Source organism: Temnothorax americanus, unplaced genomic scaffold, assembly GCF_048541705.1.
Source record: "Temnothorax americanus isolate GAGA-0224 unplaced genomic scaffold, ASM4854170v1 Scaffold149, whole genome shotgun sequence".
NCBI classification, from domain to species: domain Eukaryota; kingdom Metazoa; phylum Arthropoda; class Insecta; order Hymenoptera; family Formicidae; genus Temnothorax; species Temnothorax americanus.
The window spans coordinates 77501-102309 of NW_027509285.1; the positions used below are offsets into that span (position 1 = coordinate 77501).

A 24809-nucleotide genomic window follows, 5' to 3' on the forward strand; every position below is an offset into this window, starting at 1 on the left:
AATTTCTATAACTCAAGAACTGATTAATTAAATTTTAAAGAATTTTATATGAAATATAGGGGTAGAAAAAATTGAAGAATATAATAGAATTAATAAAAATTGCTAATAATAAAGAAGTTACCGATTTCTGTTTAAAAATATCTACGTGATTGCTTTAATTTCCGCAAATTTTGAGATATCAAATCAAATACAACACCAATCTATCTTTAATGATACTTTATTCATAAAAAAAAGTGAGCAAATAGAAACTTGCACATTGCTTCCTCATAGTTTTTAAGTGTGCAAGTAGAAACTTGCACATTGCTTCCTTATAGTTTTTAAATGTGCAAGTAGAAACTTGTACATTGCTTCTTCATAGTTTTTAAGTGTGCAAGTGGAAACTTGTACATTGCTTTTTCATAGTTTTTAAGTGTGCAAGTGGAAACTTGTACATTGCTTTTTCATAGTTTTTAAGTGTGCAAGTAGAAACTTGTTTAAGTGAGCAAGTAGAAACTTGCACATTGCTTTCTTATAGTTTTTAAGTGTGCAAGTAGAAACCTGCACATCGCTTCTTCTATGAGGAAGCCTGTTTTCTTTATGCATAATTATTAATAGATATTTATTAATTTGGTTTCCTTATAGAGGAAGCAATGTACAGCTAGGTTTCTACTTGCACACTTAAAAACTATGAGAAAGCAATGTACAAGTTTCCACTTACACATTTAAAAACTATGAAGAAGCAATGTACAAGTTTCTACTTGCACATTTAAAAACAATGAGGAAGCAATGTGCAAATTTCTACTTGCACACTTTTTCATTAACGTATTCCTCGACGGAATTGTACTTCTCGAGCTGTGCAGTGACTAGAGTACGAAGTAAACTTACTTTTCTAGTGAGACCGGAATCCTCGAATGCTGCTTTCAATCTGTCCCACGCTTCTTTCGCTGTAGTTGACGATTGAAGATGCGAATAATTGATCGCGTCCACGCAAAGAATTATTTTGGATCTTGCCTTCGCCATTTTCCGAGCGTCGTTGTCGATGCCTTCGATACACCCCCACATGTCCTCGTGCTCGAGGTACGCTGCATGGCAAATTTCCATGTCGGATTGCAGTTCGCTGAGTACTACTAGAGCCTTCGACACGTACGCGAGAACACACCTTTTTGGTTATGTATGTGACTCGACCTCGTCACTTCGGTGCTCGAGTAGTCTACAGACTCACAAACTTCTTTAAATTTGATAATCTTTGGTGCCTGGGCCCATAACCTGTTAAAATCTACGAGATTTGGGATACATGAAACGCTTTTACGCTCTGATTTCTTAGTCCAGTCGGCAAGTACATTTGAAAATCGACTAATTAGGACAAAACTGCAAAAAAATTTAACCACTTTGTTTGGGTGTCAGTAATGACATACTAAGTTTTTGACCTCCCCCGTGGTGTGCTTCGCCCGCCATCTTAGAAAAAAGGGGTGAAAAATCGGTTTTTCGCGAATATCTCGGTTTCCATTAGACTTAGGGTAAAATAATTTAATGCAATATTGTAGGGAATTAAATTCTCTACAAAAAAAGAAGTATAGATTTTTTTCCTACGACCAATAGTTTTGGCGCTAAAGCCGGGAAAAGTAGGATACTTTTTGTAACAAACGGTTTCAGCGACTTTATCGTATCTCACTTCTCAGAGGCTGTAGTATACTTTTGAACCGTTTCCTCACCACCTTGCGGTAGAATTAGTGGCGCGTTTTTTTTTATCTGGTATTTTCTGTAGGCCTAATCCACTAAGTTTATTATTAAGATTATGAGAATTTTTTTACATATAAACCGTGGTATTGACCCTGGGCTGCAACTAAATCCATTACGTTTAAGATGCGCATACTTACAGTTTCGCCCCACGTATCTCCTCTTTTCTTTGCAATTTCCAAAATATTTTCTTTAACTTGCATCGTATTGATCACGTGCACAGTATCGCGCCTTGCAACATTCTTCTTCGTTTGTTTTTTTTACAAATTCTTCCGATGCATCTTCTGCGCAGAACAGACATGTCGTCTTGAAGTCGAAAGATGGAATGCTCGATTTTCGGGAGCCGATTACACTAGGAACAGCTTTCTCCTTGGCTCTCAGTAATGCAATTATAAATTTTTTATCTATATAAGATTTCCGGCACTTGACGTGCACGCGGTACAGTTACACAGTTTAATCCCCTTAGGAAAAATTGTTTATTGTCTTTTCTCTCTCTACTGCTCTCGATGAGAGTTTTAATCCCTCTCTTTTTGACATCAACTGTATCACCGCGGGATAACGTCTCCTCACAAATAAAACACTGCTCTAAATTCATAATTTTATTTTAGTATAGGAACACGAAAACACATGCAACGTCGACCAAAGCCAATGTTATATAAATTTTGACCTGAGCCCAGCCACCAAAGGATGTATTGTAAACAGGACATTGTAAACAGTGAGATAATCGTCATAACTATATTTTTTAATTTATTTAAAATCTTGGATGCTCCTTCTAGTTTTTAACAAGGAGTGTTTATAGCATTGTCGAGTAAATAATACAAAGCCAGATGTGTGAAACGACAACGGTTCACTAGCATAATAACAACGCCATTTACCTGAGAAGTGAGATACGGCGAGATAGAGTCGCTAAAACCGTTTGTTACAAAAAGTATTCTACTTTTCCCGACTCTAGCGCCAAAACTATTGGTCGTAGGAAAGAACTATACTTTTTTTTGTAGAGAATTTAATTCCCTACAATATTGCATTAAACTATTTTAGCCTAAATCCAATGGAAACCGAGATATTCGCGAAAAACCGATTTTTTACCCCTTTCTTCCAAGATAGCGGCCGAAGCACACCACGGGGAGGTCAAAAACTTAGTATGTCATTACTGACACCCAAATAAAAAGATTAAAATTTTTTTGCAGCTTTGTCCTAATTAGTCGAATTATTTGTCATTTTTAACGACGTGCCGACTGGACTATCTGTGCTTATTCGTATGACTTCCTTTATTCTCTCTCTCTATCTTAACGTACAATATGGCGTGACTTGAGCGCCAACTAAAGCGCGATAAATGGGGAACAAAAAATAACTAAGATGGGCTACTTTCAATTTTCAATCAGAGTACTCTAAAGCCTTGCGTACATGTGTACACGATGCTAGAAATCGGTCCAAATCTTCGATTCAAGTTCTCGAATAGAAGTAGTTGTACCATGATTTTACTAGTTCTCTTCTTCTAACTTGGCCACCATCTAGAAATTTTTCTTCTCTCTTAATAATTCGCCTGGTTCCTCGCTTCACACATACTGCTTTCCTCCTATATATATATATATATATATATATATATTCATCTTTTTATAACCTACTTTAACTATCTTCCCATCTTCTTTCTCTATTCTTGCACGCTCTCTTATTTTTATCTGCACCTCTCTCACCGTCTTCGTCATATCATGGTCAATAAAGATTCTGCCTTCAGATTTGTCCTTTAATTTTTTCTTCTCTTTCATTATTTTCTCTTTGATTTCCCAGTCCTCCAATTTTATTATTACCACTTCTCTTCCGTCCATTCCCATGGTTTGAACACTCTTTACCTCATTTTTAACCTTAAATTCTTGCTCTAGCAATTCCCTAGCTACATTTTTTATGCTTCTCGTCTTTGTGTTTGTATTCAACCCTCTTATTACTATCTTGTTCCTTCTCTCTCTTTTCTCTTTTTCTTCTATTATTCTTTTCAATCTTCTAACTTCTTGTCCTATATATATATATATATATATATATATATATATGTATAGGACATATATTCCCCCTTCTCTTTTTGCGACTCTTTTTTTCCTTTATTTTGCTTTACTAATTCTGCTACTTTCTCCGCTCCGTCTCTCCATCTTTTTCATTCTCTCTTCCATCTCTGCCAGCTTCTTCTCCATTCTATCCACTCTCAGCTCCCAGTTTTCTTTTATTTTCTTTATCTCGTTCCACAATTCTACCATTTATATTTTAAGTTCACTCAGCATCCTTATCAGTGTTCCTTCTTAATTCTTTATCTCCCTTTCATCTCCTGTCTGCTTCAAACCTGGTGGTGTTCTATCCATCATATTACTTCTTTTAAATATTTCATTCGCCACTCTTGTTATGTTCCTTCTCCTTCTCCTTATCTCCACTTCGTACGTAATCCAGTATGCTCAACGAATCTGCTCTTTCCCTTCCTTTCAGCTCCCTCACGGTCTTCTTTTTGCCTGTATGTACCTTGCACTTCTTTTGACATGTAAACGGAGCTTAAGCACGCCTGCCTGGTACCGCCTACCCTCTCCGCCGCGAGTCCCCACCCGTCCTACCGATTCGACTACCTATCTACCTCTGTAAATTAACCGTGCCTACCGCATGTTGCTACCTTATCTTATATTAAGGAGGTTCGATGGCTACAACAAAATGCAGAGAATAGAATAACAATTAAAGTAATTTAAATCGACCGTAACTGGCAATATATAACGTCTTTACCGATATAAACATTGAAAAACCGTGAGCCAACTTGGTTTGTCGGATTCACACAGCACATTTTCAGAACATCATTGAGACATTATTAACTTCGACCATAGGTTTTGGTCAGTTGATGTAATTTCTAAATTCAATAGTTTAAATTTTTATTGCGAAAAAATATTACCCCAGCCAGGGCTTGAACCTGGAACCTCCCGTATACCGTGCGGGTGTCGTACTAATTCGACCACTGGAGCTGTGGTAATATTCATCGCAATAACAACTATAAGATGGAGAACCGATGCTTCCGTCGACGGTGTATAATAAACAGAATAATAAATTTATTTTGCCAGTGAATTATACATTCACCAAATAAATCGGAAATAACCAAAAAATCGTTAATTACAACCTAAAAAATTCGAATGCTATGATTGGTTGGCAACAGGCAATAGGCACAAAATTTCCAACGTGACGGAAACTCTGTGTCTATTGCCTGTGTCACTCTTTATTCTGCATTTATACATGATTTCTGATTTATTTTCCCTGTTCCTATTGCCTGTTGCCTAGCATTGTGCATGGGGCTTAACTCCCTTTGTTAATTATTCTTACTTATTCGCCTCTCTGTCGCTCTTCGCGTCTTCCCCTCAATTACGCCGCTTCCACCCCTTTCAACTCGCCCTCTCCTGCCCCCGGCACCTTAACAAACTATCACCTACTCTAAATATCGCTATAATTATCGCACTCATACACTCTCCGACACTCACTCGTCCACATCCGCTAACCAAGTCCAAGATACTGAGCCTCAAAGTTTCAACTTTTACTAAATTTTGGTAAAAATTGAAACTTTGGAGGCTCAATATCTCGATTTTTATACTGCAAGAGGTACTAAAGTTTATACCTCGCATAAAGCACACCTAAATTAACGTATATTTCACAGTTTCAAGAAAATCTATAGAAAATCGATTTTCTCTAGTAAAAGGACCGGAGAAAGGACGTTCTCTTGTGATAGTCCCTCTCAAAAGTTCCGCGCGCCGGGCGAAAGAAACTGCTGTACGCAGCGCCTCTCTGGAGAGGGAAACTTTTTACTATGACTGTACGCGCACACATAGCGACGCTCTATCTGTATATACGCCCATACTAGCTTACGTCGAGGATACGGCAACACTGCGCCTCAAGCTCAGAGCTGCGCAGTAAAAGCAACGAATGTATAGCCGCCAAGCTCCGAGCCTAACCTTTATCATTCTGTGTTGTGTAAAAAATTCCACTCAATTTCGCATTTCAAATGGCAGGTTTGCCAGGAAAAAGGCAGAAGAGAGTAAAAAAAAAGAAACTTACAGCCATGTCTGCAGTTAAAAAAAAAACGTATTCAGAATATATTATGTGAATGCGATAAAAATGTCTGTGAGGGGAAACGCATCGTAGACCTCAAAGTACTTGCAAAAAATTTGAGATGTTCGAAGTGCAATGAATACCTATACTTGAGATAAAGTCTTGAAAGAAAAATATACAGGACTTGATTCTACTTTAATTATCTGTTGTGATAAATGCAAAAGAATTAATGAAGTTCGTACCAATAAAGAGCATGAGTGTCAATAAGCTCAACAACGTATTTACTCTGACATCAATTCAGCAGCTGTATTTGGTAAGTCCGTTGTTACTTTTAGATACATAATAATTTATCTGTTATAAAGTTGAATACATTATTTAAATATTAATTATATATACCGAAAAAATAACCTCAAATGCTCTTTGACAGGTGCTGTACATTCTGGTATGGGCTGTACTGGATTGAATAAGCTACTGGCTGTTATGAATATCCCAACAATATCAAATGACTTGTACCAACGGTACGAACGAGAAGTAGGACCAGCAATTGAAAAGGCTGCAAAAGAAAGTTGTAGACGAGCTGCAGAAGAGGAGGGACGTCTTGTCATCATATATATATATATATATACAGTACATTTTTGGTATATATCAGAGTAATCGAAGAACATACAGTACTATTGATACTTCTAACTTTTTCATTAGAATAATAATCTTATTATGTAATATTTCTAAAAATATAGTAGAATACATTTAAACATTTATACATATATATAACAATATATTTTACTGACTTGTGTCAAAAATGTGTAGACGCATAGAAAATTATTATAAGATGATTTCTTCGATTACTCTGATTTGTACCAAAAATGTACTGTACGTATAACAATGTATTTTACTGACTTTAATCTTATTTTATTTTGAAGAAATCATCCATCGTGTGATCCTGAAATTTACACTATTTTTTTTATATCTACTTTTTAAGTACACGAAATCATAAATAAAATCTTCATTGTAATCTACTTCATTTTGTATGTTTTTATATAATCTGCTATTTATTTATTTTTTTATAGGCCGCCAGAAATAGTTGATGACATTTATCCTAACTTACAAATCCTTGAATCTTCCGACATCAATAATAATCTAAATTGTGAGTTGGATGCAGCATTATTAGATAGTAAATATTATAATTTCATACGACATGGGATGGACCAAGAGAGGCAATGGAAGTAGCTACGATAGCCTTAATGGTTATGGAATAATCATCGGATTTTTGAGTGGAAAGATTCTGGATTATGCTACTCGCAATAGGAAGTGTGCATTATGTGACTGGGGACGTGATAAAGCAGATCATGACTGCCGCAAAAATTATCACGGAAACGCAAAAGCTATGGAGGCGGATGCTGAAGCGCAATAACTGGTTAATCACAGCCAAGTACTAAAAGATATAGGCTTGAAAGTTCGAGTTGTTATTGGCGACGAGGATAGTAGCACAATAGCAGCTGTGCGAAAAGAAAATTCCGAAGTTATATACAAATTAGCAGATAAAAATCATTTAGTAAAAAATTTCGGAAAAGAATTGTACGAGTTAGTAAAAAGTCATAAAGAATTAAATAAAAAAAGTGCAATTCCACATTTAAAAAAATGTTTTGCTTATGCAATCTTACAGAACAAAGGCAAAACTGCAGAGCTTGCAAGTGCCATCCGGAGTATTCCCGATCACATTTATAATCAACACGAAAATTGCGGTAACTGGTGCAGGCGGGGAAATAATTCCGGAGCACAAACAATACAGCTAAAAGATGAAAAATTATATGCAGCCTTATATGCGTTGTTTTCTAAATACGCTAATAACGCTCGAAAGTTTTCTGTCGCAGCTTCTAGTCAGGCAAATGAAAGCGTAAATAATATTATAGCCCACAAAGCGCATAAAAACGTATGTCACAGTAAAAGCGCTGCAGCAGATTTCCGTGTTGCGAGTGCAGTATGCACAAAAAATGACGGCAAAGCTTCAATTTTAGATATCAAAAAAAAATTGCGATTGTCACCGGGCACTCACACAGCTAAATATACTATTACATATGATAAGAAAAGAAGGGCAAGAGCAATAAGAGAATCAACTAAAGAAAAAAATTACGGAGACTTGAATTAGTAATAAAGAGAGAACAGTTAAGAAAAAAAATGGAGAGTTCAGAAGGTGTAACATTGTTCGAGATCCGTTGAACTTTCCTACGCGAAACATCGGCTCGAAAACATTATTATATTTAACATCGAAAAATACCGATGTTTATGTGATTCGAGCTTTGTCGACCTTGTGCGAAACATACGTTCCCCGCGATCCCCGCGCCCTCGAAGCCCATCAATCGCGATCACGCGTTACGAGAGTGCTCCCTTATTTGTCGAAGCACGGAAACGGCTGTTGTGACGCGTGATGTGACCATACGGACGAATAGCGATTCAGCTCTCATCGCGCGTTCGTTCCTGAAAAACAACCCTCTTGAGTAAACGGCGAATTCGCTCGCCGGACATTCAGTCGTTGCTGAGGATTCCTAGCCTCAAGTCGTGGGCCAGAACTCATAGCCGAAAGTCGTCGCGTATCAATCCTCGTCGAAAGACAGCACGGCTCTCTCCCTCTTAAATCGCTGCTTGAATCGCTACTCGCTCGTTTCGTCTCAAAGTGCGGATCTAAGTTACTCATATTTCTTCATTAAGTGTACTACTTAGCGAGGGGTCCGAAAACTTCCGGTCGTGCTCCGCTCGCGATCGTTCTTCTGCCGCGCGCTCAAGATTTCCGTTCGACGCGAACAAGATCTCCGCTCCGCGAGAGGCTTCGATGCGAGAAGTCGAGACAAGATTTCCGTTCGCGATACCTGGCAGACAAGTACGAACGACTCAGAAGATTTCCGAATCCGCGGCGCACGATCCGTTGTTCCCCCTCGCGTCTTTTCCGTTCTTGAAATAAAGACTATATATTTCTTTGTGCAATCTGTGTTCCGAGTGCTTTAATCCTCATTCCTCCCGCGAATTTACGACTCGCGTTATCCACGCTTCTCGCTCAACTCTGAGCGGAATCCAGATTCAGGGCGATTGTCGAAAAGCGACGCCCGAACAAACATATAAATCGAATTGTGGTATGAATATATCGAATTGTGGTATGAATGTATCGAATTGTGGTATAAATGTATCGAATTGTGGTATGAATGTAACACCTACACAAACAACTGTTACCGAATCAGTATTTTTTGCTTATAATGTAATTTATTTTGATCTTGAAACTGGTGGTCTAAGTATGACTGACGACATTTTACAAATAGCTGCAATATCAGAAAATCGCGAATTCAATGTTTATGTAACCCCGACGCAACCTATCTCACCTGCTGCAATGAATATAACAAGTTTAAGTATTATAGAAGGACATTTGCATTTAAATAATGAAGTAGTTTCCACGATTCATATAAAAGATGCTTTAATTGCTCTTAATCGATTTTTAAGTTGTTCAGAGAAAATGAATGTACTCGTCGCCGCACATAACGCTAAGTTCGATGTTCCGCGACTACTCAGAGCAATGGTTAAAAATAATGTTCACTTAGATTTTACTAATATAGTTGGATTTGTTGACACTTTGACAGTTTTCAGAAAAGCTTTTCCAGAACGGAAAGGTCCAGGATTGTTTAAATTGTCAACATTAGCTCAAGACATTTTAGGTTCCTACGTTCTGGAAAACTTTCATAATGCAACTTTCGATGTTTCTCAGTTCTTCAGAAGTTAATTAAATTTCTTAAAAAAGAAGAAGATTTATTAAAATACATGAAACCATACGAAACTTGTCTATCAGATCAATTAGAATATGATACCATTAAGGCAAATTTAGAAAAGTTACATTTATTAAAAGGTGTTGTTTCCCGAGATTTATTGAAAAGAATGGCGAAACAAAATATCAGTTTTGAGAACTTGAAAGAAGTGTATAAAATGGAGGAGAAAAAGTTGTGTACACTTTTTGCACTGCAAAATGTGAAAATAGAAAACTAAAAATTACGAAAGATAAAAAAACTATAAATAAAATTATTACTAAGTTAATACAATATGGTTCACATTTTGCAGTGTAAAAAGTGTACACACCCTCTTCTCCTCCATTTTTAGAAATAAAATTAAATGTGATAGAAAACTAAAATAATGATAAAAAATCAAAAATTACAAAAGATAAAAGCGCTTAGAAATAAAATAAAATAAATAAATAAGAATAAAATAAAATGTTACATTCTAAATATACTGATTATAATCCACATTACCAATATTGTAATAGATAGTTTTTATTTTTCTATTCCAGTTATAAATAAATTTTTTATTCACAAAATGAAGGTCAATTATGTATAAATTATTTTATTTATTTTTTGAATACGTTTTTTTTTTAACTGCAGACATGGTTGTAAGTTTCTTTTTTTTCTCTCTTCTGCCTTTTTCCTGGCAAACCTGCCGTTTGAAATGCGAAATTGAGTGGATATTTTTTACACAACACAGAATGATAGAGGTTAGGCTCGGAACTTGGCGGCTATACATTCGTTGCTTTTACTGCGCGCGCAACTCTGAGCTTGAGGCGCAGTGTTGTTGTATCCTCGACGTAAGCTAAGTATGGGCGTATATTATATATATACAGATAGAGCGTCGCTATGTGTGCGCGTACAGTCATAGTAAAAAGTTTCCCTCTCCAGAGAGGCGCTGCGTACAGCAGTTTCTTTCGCCCGGCGCGCGGAACTTTTGAGAGGGACTATCACAAGAGAACGTCCTATCGAAACATTCAATGTCAAAGTTACCAATTTTAAGGCTGAGTTTCCACTGAGCGCGTCACGCGTCGCGTCGTCCGAGTTGAACCAATCAAAACATCCCATTTCGATCCCGTCACAAGAATGTAATGAAATGAGATGTTTTGATTGGTTAACTTGTGACGACGCGACACGTGACGCGCTCAGTGGAAACTCAGCCTCACACGTATGATATAGGCAAAGCGTGTTTTAGAAGGATATTTTAATTTATTGCGGCAGAAATTGGTTATGTATTTTGCTAAAAAAACTAATATAAAAGATAAAGTCATAAAGGCAAATGAGAGCCGTTTCGCTCGATGGACGGGCGACAATAACAACAAAATTATAAAATTATTATATATAATATAACGCAAACGTTTCGGTCCTTGGTTTGGACCCTCCTCAGTACATACAGATGGTCATCAGGGTGAATGCAGTGGTCAAAAGGTATAAAGCAGTGGTCACAATAAAGGTGCCTTTTCATGCTGACGCTCGACGCTCATTTTCAGCGGCAAGAAGGTCGCATGACCACAATTGACGCCGGCGTCAATTGAAATTCATGAAAAGGAAAACAGCGTCAAAATTTTGGCGTCTTCGCGCTGCTTTGGCTTTGACGCTTAAAGCTGAGAAAATCCAGCTTTCTTTGCTTGACGCTAGCGTCAGATCGAAATCACGTGATCTCGCGATACGCTGAAACGAGCGTCCCATGAATTCGCACCTTAATATAATGTAGTCAGCTTCCGCTCTCCGAGATTTTTTGAGAGTATGCATCTCTTGTTTCTGGTATAAATTTTACTACAGTCAGGTAAGATCTCTTGATAACATTTTCTCTAAAAAACATCATAGGCTAAGAAAAAAGTTTTTCCTCTTGCTTGACAGGAAAAAGAAGGAGGATATGGCACTCTTACAACCTATTAATTATTTTGCTTCACAATCACACCCTTCCATGCCTAATCGCGCTGGCTTGCGTCGGCGGGCGAGTGGTAGTTGTGAAAAAAGCGTCGTGTCCTTCTCGCGCGTTGTAAATAATGCTCCGGAAGTGGATTCCTTTGAGATTTCTCTCAATCCGGCTGACTTTTTGGAGGCTCCTGCTCACTCCCCTCTCTGCTTACAGGAGAAATGGCTGATTAATCTCTCGTCAGCCTCACTCCCTCCTAAAGTACAAGGGCTCTTACAATTAGGTCCGAATTTTAGTATGCCACCGAAAGATTGCCGCGAAAAATTGGTTTGCGTATTTATTAAGTACTTAGAGGCTAGCATTCGACATTTACCTCTGAATTTCCGTCAGGGTGTTCGCAACCACTGCATGCAGACTATAGAGAGGGTAGCAGTAAGAAATCTTCCTTCTCAACAACATGATCACGCATTAAAACAAGCGTTAATCGAGACCACACGTTTTCTCAAGGATAATGATAGCTTAGCGATTACTAGGGCCGACAAGGGTAATGTAACAGTTGTTTTAGATGGCAGCGATTACTCGAGTAAGATGAATGTGATGTTGAGTGACGAGAATATACTTATACTGTTTTGAGTAAGGATCCTACACGGAAAATTACGAAGGATTTAAATAACCTCCTTCAATCTTGGTTAAAAAAAGAATACATTAATGATCAACAGTATAGGCTTCTTAATTGCACGGACGGGGTAATTCCTAGAGCTTACGGCCTGCCAAAGATACACAAGGCCGACTGTCCACTCAGGATGATCGTGTCGACTGTTAACAGCCCTTTGCATGCCTTGGCCAGATTCCTGCAGGACGTGATACAGGCTAGCGTTCCCAAGGCTAACAGCCACATTAATAATAGCTTCGATTTAGTTAAGAAACTGTCAGGTATGCGCATTGACGACCATTTTGATCTGATATCGTTTGATGCGGTATCCTTGTTTACGAATATCCCTTTGGATTTGGCAATCACGAGCATTAGACATAGATGGCAATTTATCTCGCAAAACACTGATCTGCCTTTGAAGGAATTTTTATCAGCTATTCAATTCGTTTTTGATTCCACCTATTTCATTTTTGATGGTGTTATTTATAAGCAGACCTTTGGCTTCCCTATGGGTTCCCCATTGTCTCCTGTGATTGCGGATTTAGTGCTGGTGGATTTGGAGGTCAAGGCGCTCGAGCGCCTGCCTATCGTCGTGCCAATTTATTTCAGATATATAGATGATATTTTGATGTCTATGCCGAGGTCCTTAGTCAACACTGTCCTCGAAGTGTTTAATTCTTTCCACCATAGACTGCAATTTACTGTTGAAATAAGACTTAATAGGATCAATTTTTTAGATACCACTGTTATAATCAATAACGGTATTATTGAGTTCGACTGGTATCATAAACCCACGTTTTCGGGACGATACTTAAATTTTTTCTCACACCACCCTCATTGTCAGAAAATCGGCAGGATCGTTGGTATGGTAGATAGAGCGTTCTTGCTGTCCCATCCGAGGTATCAGCAAAAAAACATAAGAATGCTGATGGATATTTTGCTGGCTAATGGATACTCGTTTGAACTCGTGTTTAAGATTGTCAAAAAAAGAATTACCAAATTGATTAATGAGCAGCAGCGGGGAAGCGTGATGGACGCTCACGCTACTGACAGCATGGTTAAAGATCGTTTCTTTGTTGTTCCTTACATCAATAAAATCACTAATAGCTTTTGTAATACAATTAAAAAATTTAATTTGCGCACTGCAATGGTTGGCTTAAACAAATTGAGCTGGATTATCAAACCTTTGAAAGACAAGCTACATAATAACTTCTTGAGCGGAGTTGTTTATAAAATTTGCTGTCAGGATTGTGACGCTTCGTACGTCGGCCAGACTAAGAGACAATTGGGAACCCGTATTAAGGAGCATCGTAATCAGCTGAGCAGAAATCTGAGGGATCTATCAGTTGTGTCACAACACCGTTTGGAGGGGCATGAGTTTGATTGGGACAATGTCTTAATTATGGATCGTGAGAGATCTTACTTAAGGAGAAGCATTTCGGAGATGTTTTATATTAAGCGCCAAAACAACGGCATTAACTTACAGGAGGACACGGCGGGACTTAGTAATATTTATACGCCGGTTATCGAGGGACTTCCACACTGTTGATTTCTTTTCTCACAACAGTTCTATCTAACGTTATGCCGATGCCTCATGATATTTCGTCACTGTAACTCTTGCGCTCGTCTAAAGAAGGACGTTTTCGTTGTAATAATGCGCGTTGAGATGATATCTTAACTCTGATCAATTCGACTGTCAGGTAACTTTTACGATTTAATTTTTAACGTTTGACCATTTATATTTATTTAATTTTCTTTTGACGGAATATTAAGGTAACAGTCGGATTGAGGATTTGAGATGTATACTCTCAAAAAATCTCAGAGAGCGGAAGCTGACTACATTATATTATTGTGTTGTTGAAAATACTGTTGAATGCAAGGAGGAAAGTTTTACAGAGATAAAATGCGACTTTATTATTACAACGTGACTTTCTTCTAGACAAATCGCTTGTTGACTAAAAGACTATCGGTACTTCGGTACGCCTCGTAGCAACGCAACTCGTACCCGACGCTCGGCCAGATTCGGTTATTTCCGGTGCATGCTCACATACACACATGCCGTACATACATGCACGCGCCTCAAATGCGACGACACATACCTCAACACTTCCGCCGTCGGAGCGTTTTGTACACAGACCCAGACTCGCACATAAATCACGAAAACGATTTCTCGGTAGAGCCTTAGTAAAGATATCCGCTAACTGAACCTCGGTTGGCACGAACGCCACACTAATCTCTCGACTCTCGACTTTTTCGCGAATGTAATGATACTTAACATCTATGTGTTTGGTCCGCTTGTGGAATTCCGGATTTCGCACAAGACGGATTGCATTCTGATTATCTATATGTAAGATAGTAGGTTCGTCGCAACGATGCCCGATATCTGCTAATAAAGTACGCAGCCACACAGCTTCTTTCGACACGGTTGCAGCTGCAATATATTCTGATTCGGTTGTGCTTAGCGATACAAGCTTTTGTCGCTGAGACGCCCACGTGACTATGCCATTGGCCATGCAGAAAGCATATCCCGTCGTTGATCTACGTGTCTCCACGTCACTCGCAAAATCAGCATCGGAGTAACCCTTTATCTTTGACCCCACTGCTCGATATTCGATTCCCATATTAACAGTCCCGACCAAGTACGAAATAATCCGCTTTACCGCACGCCAATGACTCTCGTGGTGATTGTTCAAAAACTTACTCACTAGGTTAACTGAATACGCAATATCCGGGCGCGTCACTATCGCAAGAAACATTAGTGACCCTACAGCCTCACGATACGGCACGTTTTGCTCTGTTCCCCTTGACTCGACTGGAAGTAGAGTAACATGTGGATCCGCCGGTACGGAAACCGCTTTTGAGTTATTCATACCGAATTTCTCTATAATTTTCTTTGCATACGCCGTCTGATGCACGAACAACGATTTCTTATCGCGATCGCGTTTAATCTGAATACCGACAAAACAACTACAGTCGCTGAGAGTGATCTCGAACGTCTCGCTGAGCGTGTTTACAATCTCCGCGACCACTTTTGACGACTTTGAAGCAATGATACCGTCGTCCACGAATAACGCGAGATACACTTTATAGCCGTTATATACGCCGCAAAACACGCACTTATCAGCAATCAACTCCTGTAAATTGAATTGCTTAAGAAAACCTACGAACTTCACATTCCAACAACGTGGTGCCTGTTTAAGTCCATATAAGGATTTCACAAGTTTGCACACGACACTTTCTCGTCCTCCGTCTTCCTCGTCGATCCTCAGCCCCGTCAGAATCTCCATCTGTATGTCTTTTTTTAGGTCTCCATGAAGAAACGCCGTGCAAACGTCGAACTGCACAACATCGAGATCCTCCTCGGTGATGTTCGCCAACAAGACTCGAATTGAGTCATATCTGACTACCGGCGAGAACGTTTCGGAGTAGTCCACTCCGTGTCGCTGCAGAAATCCTCTCGCGCATAAACGCGCCTTGAAACGCAGTATTCTTCCTTCGGTGTCTCTCAACACCTTGAAGACCCACTTAAAATCTATTAACTTTCTTCCTGGTACTCGCGGCACCAACTTCCACGTACCGTTCTTCTTGTGCGCCTGCAGCTCATCCTCGATTGCCTCGATCCACTGAGCAGCCTCTGGACTCGACACAGCTTCCTCGTACGTAGACGGTATGTTATATTCGGCGAGATTCACCTCGAATCTTTTCGGTAAGCGCAATGTCGCGCGATCTCGCAACACACGAGGCGCAGGAGGCGTTGCACACAACTCGTGCTCGGCACGTGCAGTCGCCTCACCGTCATATGCATCCTCGAAATCGTCATCGACGTTTGCTCCATCCACCTCGTTCTTGGCATTGGCTTCAGCTACCTCTTCGTCACTAACTTCCTCCAGCTCACCGTCACCGCTCGACAGCGGAACAAACACCTGCACCTCGGACGTCGGTACAACAGATCCCAATCCGCTCGATTTCTCGTTAAAACTCACGTGCCTGCAGACAGATACAGTTTTATTTTCGGGATCATACAATCTGTAGTTAGTTGACTCGCTGTCGTATCCTACGAAGATCAGCTTCTTAGCTCGCGCCTCGAACTTCGTTGTCTTCAGTTTTGGCACGTACGCGTACGCATCTGAACCAAATACCCTCATATGTCCGAGATTCGGCTTCCTGCCCGTCCACAGTTCAAATGGTGTCTGGCTTCTGCCCGAATGCGACTGTCCCGTTCGATTGAGCGTGTAAACCGCCGTGGCCGTAGCTTCTGCCCAAAGATGTGCCGGTAACTTCTTCGCGTAAAGCATCGTCCTTGCTGACTCGATAATTGTCCTATTATCGCGCTCCGCCCGCCCGTTCTGCTCGGGTGTGTTCAGTGCTGTTGTTTCCAGAGTATTCCTCTCTCCTTCAGGTATTCTGACATCCTCGCGTTCCAATACTCCGTTCCATTGTCGGTGCGCAATTTGTTGTATATCAATCGCTCAAACTCTCTGAAGCGATCATACACATCAGCCTTATGACGTATGAAATATACATAACGGAAACTCGTTGCATCGTCTTTAAAAAGAATATAGAAACGCGCTCCACCAGTTGACTGCACAGGCACCGGACCACACACATCGCTGTGTATAAACTCGCCGGGTTTTCTCGACCTTTTCTCGACTGTTTTTCTAAATGGCAGTTTATGCAACTTGCCAAACTGACAGGCTTCACAAAAGAAATCTTCAGCATTTCGAACGCTGACTTTTTCTACGACTCCCTTCTTCACGAGATCACACAGGGCGCGCTTATGAATGTGTCCGAGACGTTCATGCCACACTTTGAGGTCCAGCGACGAAACATTCGCCTCTCGTTGCACCACCGGCACTCGAAAGAACATGCGATATAGGCTATTATATAACTGTTTAACCCCCGTGGCCACGATGACCCCGTCTCTCAACACTTCGACGACACCGTTCTCAAAACCGATGCGAAAACCCTTCGCAGTACACGCCCCGACAGAAAAAAGATTTCTTGTCACTCGCGGAACAAGAAGCACACACCCTCGATAATACCGGGCTCCCACTCACCGTTCACCAGCTTCTCGATGCGAACTTTCCCAACACCGACAACCTTGCACTCGCCATCATCGCCCAACGTGACCTTCTCTCCCGCCAAAGGACGCAAATCTTCGACCCAGTCTCGTTGATAAGTAATGTGAGCAGACGCCCCGCTGTCAGTGATCCATACGTCCTTCCTGTTGACACTCAGCAGCTGCTGAATTTGTCCACCCGACGGCTGTTTACTTCCACCGCTTACTGTCTGCACGCTTTCACTTTTCGTCTCGCGCCGACCATGAACGCGCAATTACTTTTCGATTGTCCTTTATTATTGTCACGATCACCTTGAGTCTTCTTTTGTGGGCACTGGCTTGCGTAGTGACCTTTCTCCTGGCAACGGAAACATTCAATGTTTTTGTTTTTCTTTGCCTTTATTCTCTTCTTCTTCTGTTCGTCTTTCGCCTGCGACTCGCTCTTCGAATTTTTTCGACTCGTTACCCTGCTGAAAATGACCGATTAAATCCGATTGGTTCCGTATTAAATTTGGTGAAATTGAATCGGAATGAATGCATTTTCAATCCGGTTAATCGGATGCCCGATTGGAAGTGAATCGGTTCTAATAACAAATCAATTGGAATCGTTTTTAATTCGGCATTTCCGGATTGATCTGAATCCGTCGTTATCAGTTTCAATCGTATTAATGCACATCCATTTTAATTGGATGAATAAAGTGAGCACATGAATCGTGTTGAATCCGCATCAATCGTAAAATTTTAATACAACCCCGAAATCGGATTTAATGCAATATTTCCGGATTCATCTGAATCCGACTTAATCGGTTTCAATCGTATTAATGCCAATCTATTTTAATCAAGTGAATAAAGTGACCACATGAGTCGTATTGAATCCGCATCAATCGTGAAATTTTAATACAACACCGGAATCGGATTTAATGCGATATTTCCGGATTCATCTGAATTCTACTCAATCGGTTTTAATCGTATCTGCGCTTAATCCATTTAAATTGGGGAAAATAGCTATGTGAATCGGATTAAATCCGCTTTAATCATTAAAATTGTATATAACACATAATTTTTACGTAATAGAGTTCTTACTACAGGATTTTCTTTTAATAAAATCATGAGTTCTATATTTGCAAAACTGTAAAATGTTTTTATTTAACCCTTCGAGAACACACAGGGTCAATTTAACTCTTCTTTCTTTTTTTTTTGCCAGAAAACATTTAAAAATATTAAACATAAAAAAATAAAATTTTTTTTGTAAAAAACTTTTTTTTTTTTTTAAAGAACACTGTTAATCTGACTTTACACACATTTTGATCGTCCACCATTTTAAATTGACGAGTGCGATCAGCTTGAAAAAACTCCCAGATGTACTTGGAACATTGTTAAATCAATTGATATAAATAAAAAGTGCCGTTGAAATTATTTACATATTTTAAAAAATTTAAAAAGAAAACAAATTTTTTAAAATTCTTTTTGAATTTTTTAAAATATGTAAATAATTCCAATAACACTTTTTATTTATATCAATTGATTTAACAATGTTCCAAGTACATCTGGGAATTTTTTTAAGCTAATCGCACTCGTCAATTTAAAATGGTGGACGATCAAAGTGTGTATGTAGAGTCAGATTGACCCAGTGTTCTCCGTGAATAAAAAAAAAGGTGTTTTCTCAAAGGGTTAAATAAATACTGCACATTGTAATAAATTTGTAGTACAAAGAATGGAATTACAATAAAGTAGTAAATAATCCTGTTTATATATCCGGAATTCACGGATTCTATCAGTTTGAATCGGTCAATCAATCCGTTTAAAATAAGTCGTTTTATTTTCGACCCAACTGGCCAATTGAAACCAAATTGCACAACGTTTCGACCGAATTCCGGTCCTTATCAAGTGCTTTAGATTACACCGATCCGCATAACAAATTTACATGCATCGTTGACGTGGGGTCCTGACAACGTCAAGACAAACGCAAAACTAAACAAAAGACAAAATAATACATTTAACAATAAAAAACTATACAAAATCGTCATAATATCGCGCTGGTCAAAAACAATAAATTAATTAACACTGTAAAAATCAGTTAAAAACTTACAATTCTTATGCGTTCCAAAACAAACGGTGAGATCAAAACGTCACAAGCCATATCGAGGCACAACGTCCGAACAGTAAGACAGTCAAAGCGAAATGAAATTGTCAAACGTAATCCGCGGATAGCAAAAGGTGCTCTGGTGGGAAAAACGAGCAGAACCAAATATACAGGGCCGACTAAGTAATACCAATGACACGGTTATAAATAGATGGCAGGCTCTCAGTATCGTTTTGTAAATTGATTGTGCAATCATGTTTTTTAATGAAAAACATTTCCGATATTTCTCTTTTTTTGAAATGTTTTTCTTTGTATAAAATTTTTGGATGCTGCCACTTAAAATCATGATTGTGTGCAAGACGGTGTTTGCTCACAACCGAATGATTATCTATATTTTTCTTGATATCACATCGATGTTCTTTGATGCGTGTTTCTAAATGCCTTTTTGTCTGGCCAATATATAGGTACTGCATCACAATTTGCACAATCAATCTTATAAACTAACTCTGTCTGGCTGAGATTCGGCAACCCGTCCTTGCCCTTTCTAATGACACAGTCTAATTTCTTCGGGATGGTGTGAAGAACTCTAAAGTTCATGTCTCGCATTGTACGGCTAACATTCTCGCTAAGACCCTTTATGTAAGGTACAGTAATGCACCTTCGAGGATCTTGAACCACTTCGTTACTGACAGGATCATTGTTGTTACGATTTCGCAATTCACCAAGTCGGACATTGACATATTTATCAACAATTTTCTTCGGGTAACAATTATTAATAAGGATCTTTTTTATTTCACTAATATTAGACTTGTGAAACCGCGCGTCGGACAAAAGAATCGCCCGATCAACCAAATTCCTTACGATGTTAATTTTATATTTCATAGGATGGCTTGAAAAATAATTTATATACCGGCCCGAGAAAGTTGGTTTACGGAACCAATTCGTGAGCAATGCGCCTCCCTCGCGGATGACCGTGGTATCAAGGAAACTCAATTTACCATTGCTTTCCATTTCATAAGTGAATTTTAATCTATTGTGGTAATTGTTGAAACTGTCTAATAATTCACCAATACCCGACCTGGGAACAACCGCGAAAATATCATCTACATATCGTTTAAAAAAGAATATCCTGAAACTGAGCCGCTGTATACAATGTTTCTCTAAATCCTCCATGACCATGTCAGCTAAGATGGGAGAGAGGGGAGACCCCATCGGGCTTCTGAAGATCTGTTCATAAAATTGGCCGTTGAACATAAAACTAGTAGAACTAAGGATCAAGTCTACAGCACTCAAGAATTGTGGAAGGCTGAGATCAGTTTTTGTAGTGATGTAATTCCATCTTTCTTCAATCGCTTTTAAAACCAGATCTTTAGGTACGTTAGTGAAAATCCGTTTAAATCATTATAATTTCGTGATTTCAGGGTTCACGAAATCATAATAACAATTTAAACGATTGACTAAGACTGATTCAAACCGATAGAAAACGAGTGCAATTACATCCTTGAGTACGAATTCGTTTCAATCGTTTCCAATCGGTTTAATCGTTATATAACGATTCAAACCGATAGAAACCGATTAAAATTATATTGTTGAATACTAATCCGTTTTAATCGTTTTTTCTCTAAATTTGTTGGAGTGAAATTTTTACTCTAATCATGGAGTTACTGACCAGTTCACTCAAAAAGAGGAATATTCGCTCCAATAGAGTAAATTTATTCACTCTAAGGTAAAAAGAGTAGAGTTTCACTCTGATTTTTAAAGTGAAGTCGTTAGAGTGAAGTTGTCACTCCAAACTTCACTGAACTTGAAGTGAAATCGCCTTCCCTCTTTCCGCTTCCCGCGTGTTTAGTTGTTTCCGTGTAGAAATTTGTTAGAGATGGCCTTACATAACATAAGGCCCCGATTATTTACGTATATATTTACGAACACAAAATTTCATAATGATCCAGCACTGGTTTTTGACATTCACCCGACATTAAAAAATTTTATTATATTATATATCCAATTCAATTTATTACTCTTTTTAAACTGAATTTGTTTTTTAAGATGATTTTTGAAAAATTATATATTTGCGCTGGGGTTGTGATATATGTAGACTATATATAACGCTTACATCAAATTAAGAAGTAGTCTACCACGTAAGGCAGTTAGCTCACGATGCAGAGGTCCCGAGTTCGAATCCCACCAAGGTAAGTGTTTTTCAAATACGAAAAAATATTTATAATCATAGACTGCATCTTAAGAAACAAATTTAGTTAAAAAATAATAATAAAATTTTAATAAAATAAATAATTTTTTTTTACATAATGAATTAAACCGATAAGAACCGATTGAAATTACATCTTTAAATACCAATCCGTTCCAATCGTTTTCAATCAGTGTAATTGTTATAAAATCATAACAATTCAAATCGATAGAATCCGATTAAAATTACATCCTTGAATACCAATCCGTTTCAATTGTTTTCAGTCGGTGTAATCGTTATAAATCCGTGATTTCCGGATCAAGAATCCAGATTCATGCGGATTCAAAATTTTTAATCGGATTCAATCGGTCATTTTTGGCAGGGTACTGACAACGCGCTCGCAGAATCACCTTCCTCACTTAAACTATTTTCTTCATGAATAAGACGCTCAAGTAGATTCAATACAGTCTGCCTTGCAGGATCCACACTGTCCCACGCGGTTTTCAATACACTAAACTTGGCCGTTAGACTCGACAGAATTTTCGCAATTAACGCCGCGTCTGACACCTTCTCGCCGAGATCTTTTAGTCCCATGAGGCTAACCAATAGCCTTATGGGATTAACCAATAAGAATGATTCCGAGATTCCGTTTTCCGCGATTCCGTCTTGCATGGGGAGGCACCCCTAGGGCTTAAAACACCTATTGTAGTCATTGTAGATCGGCACTAAGGCCGAGTTTTTACTGAACGCGTCACGCGTCGCGTCATCACAAGTTAACCAATCAACACATCCCATTTTATTACATTACTTGTGACGGGATCAAAATGGGATGTTTTGATTGGTCGCGACGGATAGGGCCCGGTCTACAATGGATGTCGGAAGTCGGAGTCGTAAGAAATTGACCAATCAATTGACCATTCATAATTTTTGACCGCAAGGAGAATAATAGATTGTGATTGGTCAATTTCTTACGACTCCGACTTCCGACATCCATTGTAGACCGGGCCTAACGCGACCAATCAAAACATCTTATTTTATTACATTATTTGTAATGGGATGTTTAGATTGGTTAAGCCCCTTGCACAATGCCAGACAACAGGCAATAGGAACAAGAAATAACTAAAAAAATCGTTAATTACAACCTAAAAAGTTCGAATGCTATGATTGGTTGGCAACAGGCAATAGGCACAGAATTTCCAACGTAACTAAAACTCTGTGTCTATTGATTGTGTCACTGTTTATTCTGCATTTATACATGATTTCTGATTTCTATTCCCTGTTCCTATTGCCTGTTGTCTGGCATTGTGCAAGAGGCTTTAACGACAGATGACGCGACGCGTGGAAACTAAGCCTAACGTCAATAAGGGCTCATGCCCTGACCTTGGGTCGGGTCGAGTCAGATCTCAAGTTTGATTTAAAACTCGATATCTTTAGGAACGCATTCAGTATCATGACGGAAGGTGTGTCTCCTAACCTATTACTGATAGTTCACAGAAGCTCTAGCACTATTAGCACATGCGGAACTTCATACTTCAATAGATCTCGAGAAAATTTTTCAGCTCGTATTAAGTAAATGTAATAAATATAACAATGAGTGGATTAGGTAAGAAATTTGCACTATGTTAGTAATTACTGTTAATTATAAAAAAGAACAAATGTACATATATGTACATATATGTACATTTGTTTTATTACATTTACTTAATACGAGCTGAAAAACTTTCGCGAGATCTTTTGAAGTATGAAGTTCCGCATGTGCCAATAGTGCTAGAGCTTTCGTGCTGAACTGTCAGTAATAGGTTAGGAGACACACCTTCCGCCATGATACTGAGTGCGTTCCTAAAGATATCGAGTTTTAAATCGAACTTGAGATCTGACTCGACCGACCCTGAGTCGGGTCGAGTCACCAAATCGAAAACGCTAAAAGAGAGAGCAAAGTAAGCAGGGAGAAGAAGGGGGAGAACAAAGGTTGGACGGGCGCACACACACACACACACACAGATAACACACTCAGGGGTTAGAGGAGAGTGAGGGAGAAGGAAGAGAGGAAGGCAGGGCCTGAGTATACTGTGGTCTGAGAAGGTTATGTTTTTGGATTCCGCCGTGAGCCGTCGTCGTGAACACACGTGTGCTCGTATTGCCTATAACGAGCGGCGGACTTCGCACTTTTTCTACGAACTATTACTTCTTAACGTCTCTGAGGAACAACCCTTGCTATGGAATTTGTTCGTTTGGGAGGACGTCGTGGACCTCCACTGTGACCACACACGTATAAAAGATTGCTTATGGAAATTGGAAAGTACTTCTCTGGGAGAGTGAGTCCTCTAGCCGAGTATCTATTACTTTATTAGTATAGTGATTGCTTCTTGATTATTGATTTGTTCTTTTTTCCTTTCTTGTGTTCATGCGTTTGCGAATGCCTAAATACTTACTTAACTGCGTTAGTCTTAAGCAAGAGATTATCTGACGGTTCTATATTCACGCCCCGTAAGCGTGACTTGAAGCTGTCGCAATTGCATATAATCCTACGAGACATTCGAATTTATTATATATATTCTCGTTTTCTTTGATGCGTTTTTCATTGCTATATATGCCTGCTTGCGATTGCGAAGCGAGATACTTTGAATCCAACGGTTCTATACTCATGTCTCTCTGACGTTGTTTTCGTATTTTTATGTTTGCCATCACATGCGTTGGAACCGCTGCTCACATTCCTTACGTCAGTAAACATTGGTTCGCGGTTGTACCTAATCCTATGTGATATCCGAGTTTATTATGCTATATATATTCGCGTTTTCACTGATGCGTTCTTACGTAATTATTTATGCTCGCTTGCGATTATAACTTTTAGTTTATAAGTGTCTGTAGTTGCGGTACTCATATTTGATATTAGTTTATTAATTCTAGGTGAGATGTTTTGAATTCAACGGTTCTATATTCATGCCCCCCTGACTTTATTTACGCGTTCTTGTGTCTACTTTTGCGCGTGTTGAGGCCGTGATCACATTCCTGTGGTTTGGTAAACATGGTTCGCGGTGTACCTGATTCCATGTGATATCTGAACTTAGTATAATTTTCTCGTGGCCTTATCGACGCGATTTGCATTGTCATATATACTTGTTTGCGATTATAATTTTTAGTTTATTTGTTTTGTGATTGATAAGTGATAGAATGAAAGCGCCGCCTACACATGTTATAGCGGTGTCCTTTGCGTGTTATTTTATACACTTTCCTTTGCGGGCGAGACTAAACTGTATCGTATAGAAATACTCCTTAGCTTTTTATTTTTATAGTGGCTTATTTCATCGAGTATAATTTAAAATCCATTTTGTGGCCTTATTCCGCGTTTTGTTCAAACCAAGTA

At 38.9% G+C, this 24809-nt stretch overlaps 1 protein-coding gene and 1 pseudogene across 3 annotated transcripts in view; both read left to right on the plus strand.

Annotated features, from left to right (window-relative positions):
• Nucleotides 1–24809, plus strand: part of LOC143894928 (epidermal retinol dehydrogenase 2) — a 117057-nt gene that overhangs the window by 62063 nt on the left and 30185 nt on the right. The window lies entirely within an intron of this gene.
• On the plus strand, nt 879–7356 carry LOC143894929 (uncharacterized; annotated as a pseudogene). The gene is made up of 3 exons (XR_013256206.1): nt 879–6088; nt 6203–6413; nt 6843–7356. The product of XR_013256206.1 is annotated as an uncharacterized LOC143894929 (transcript).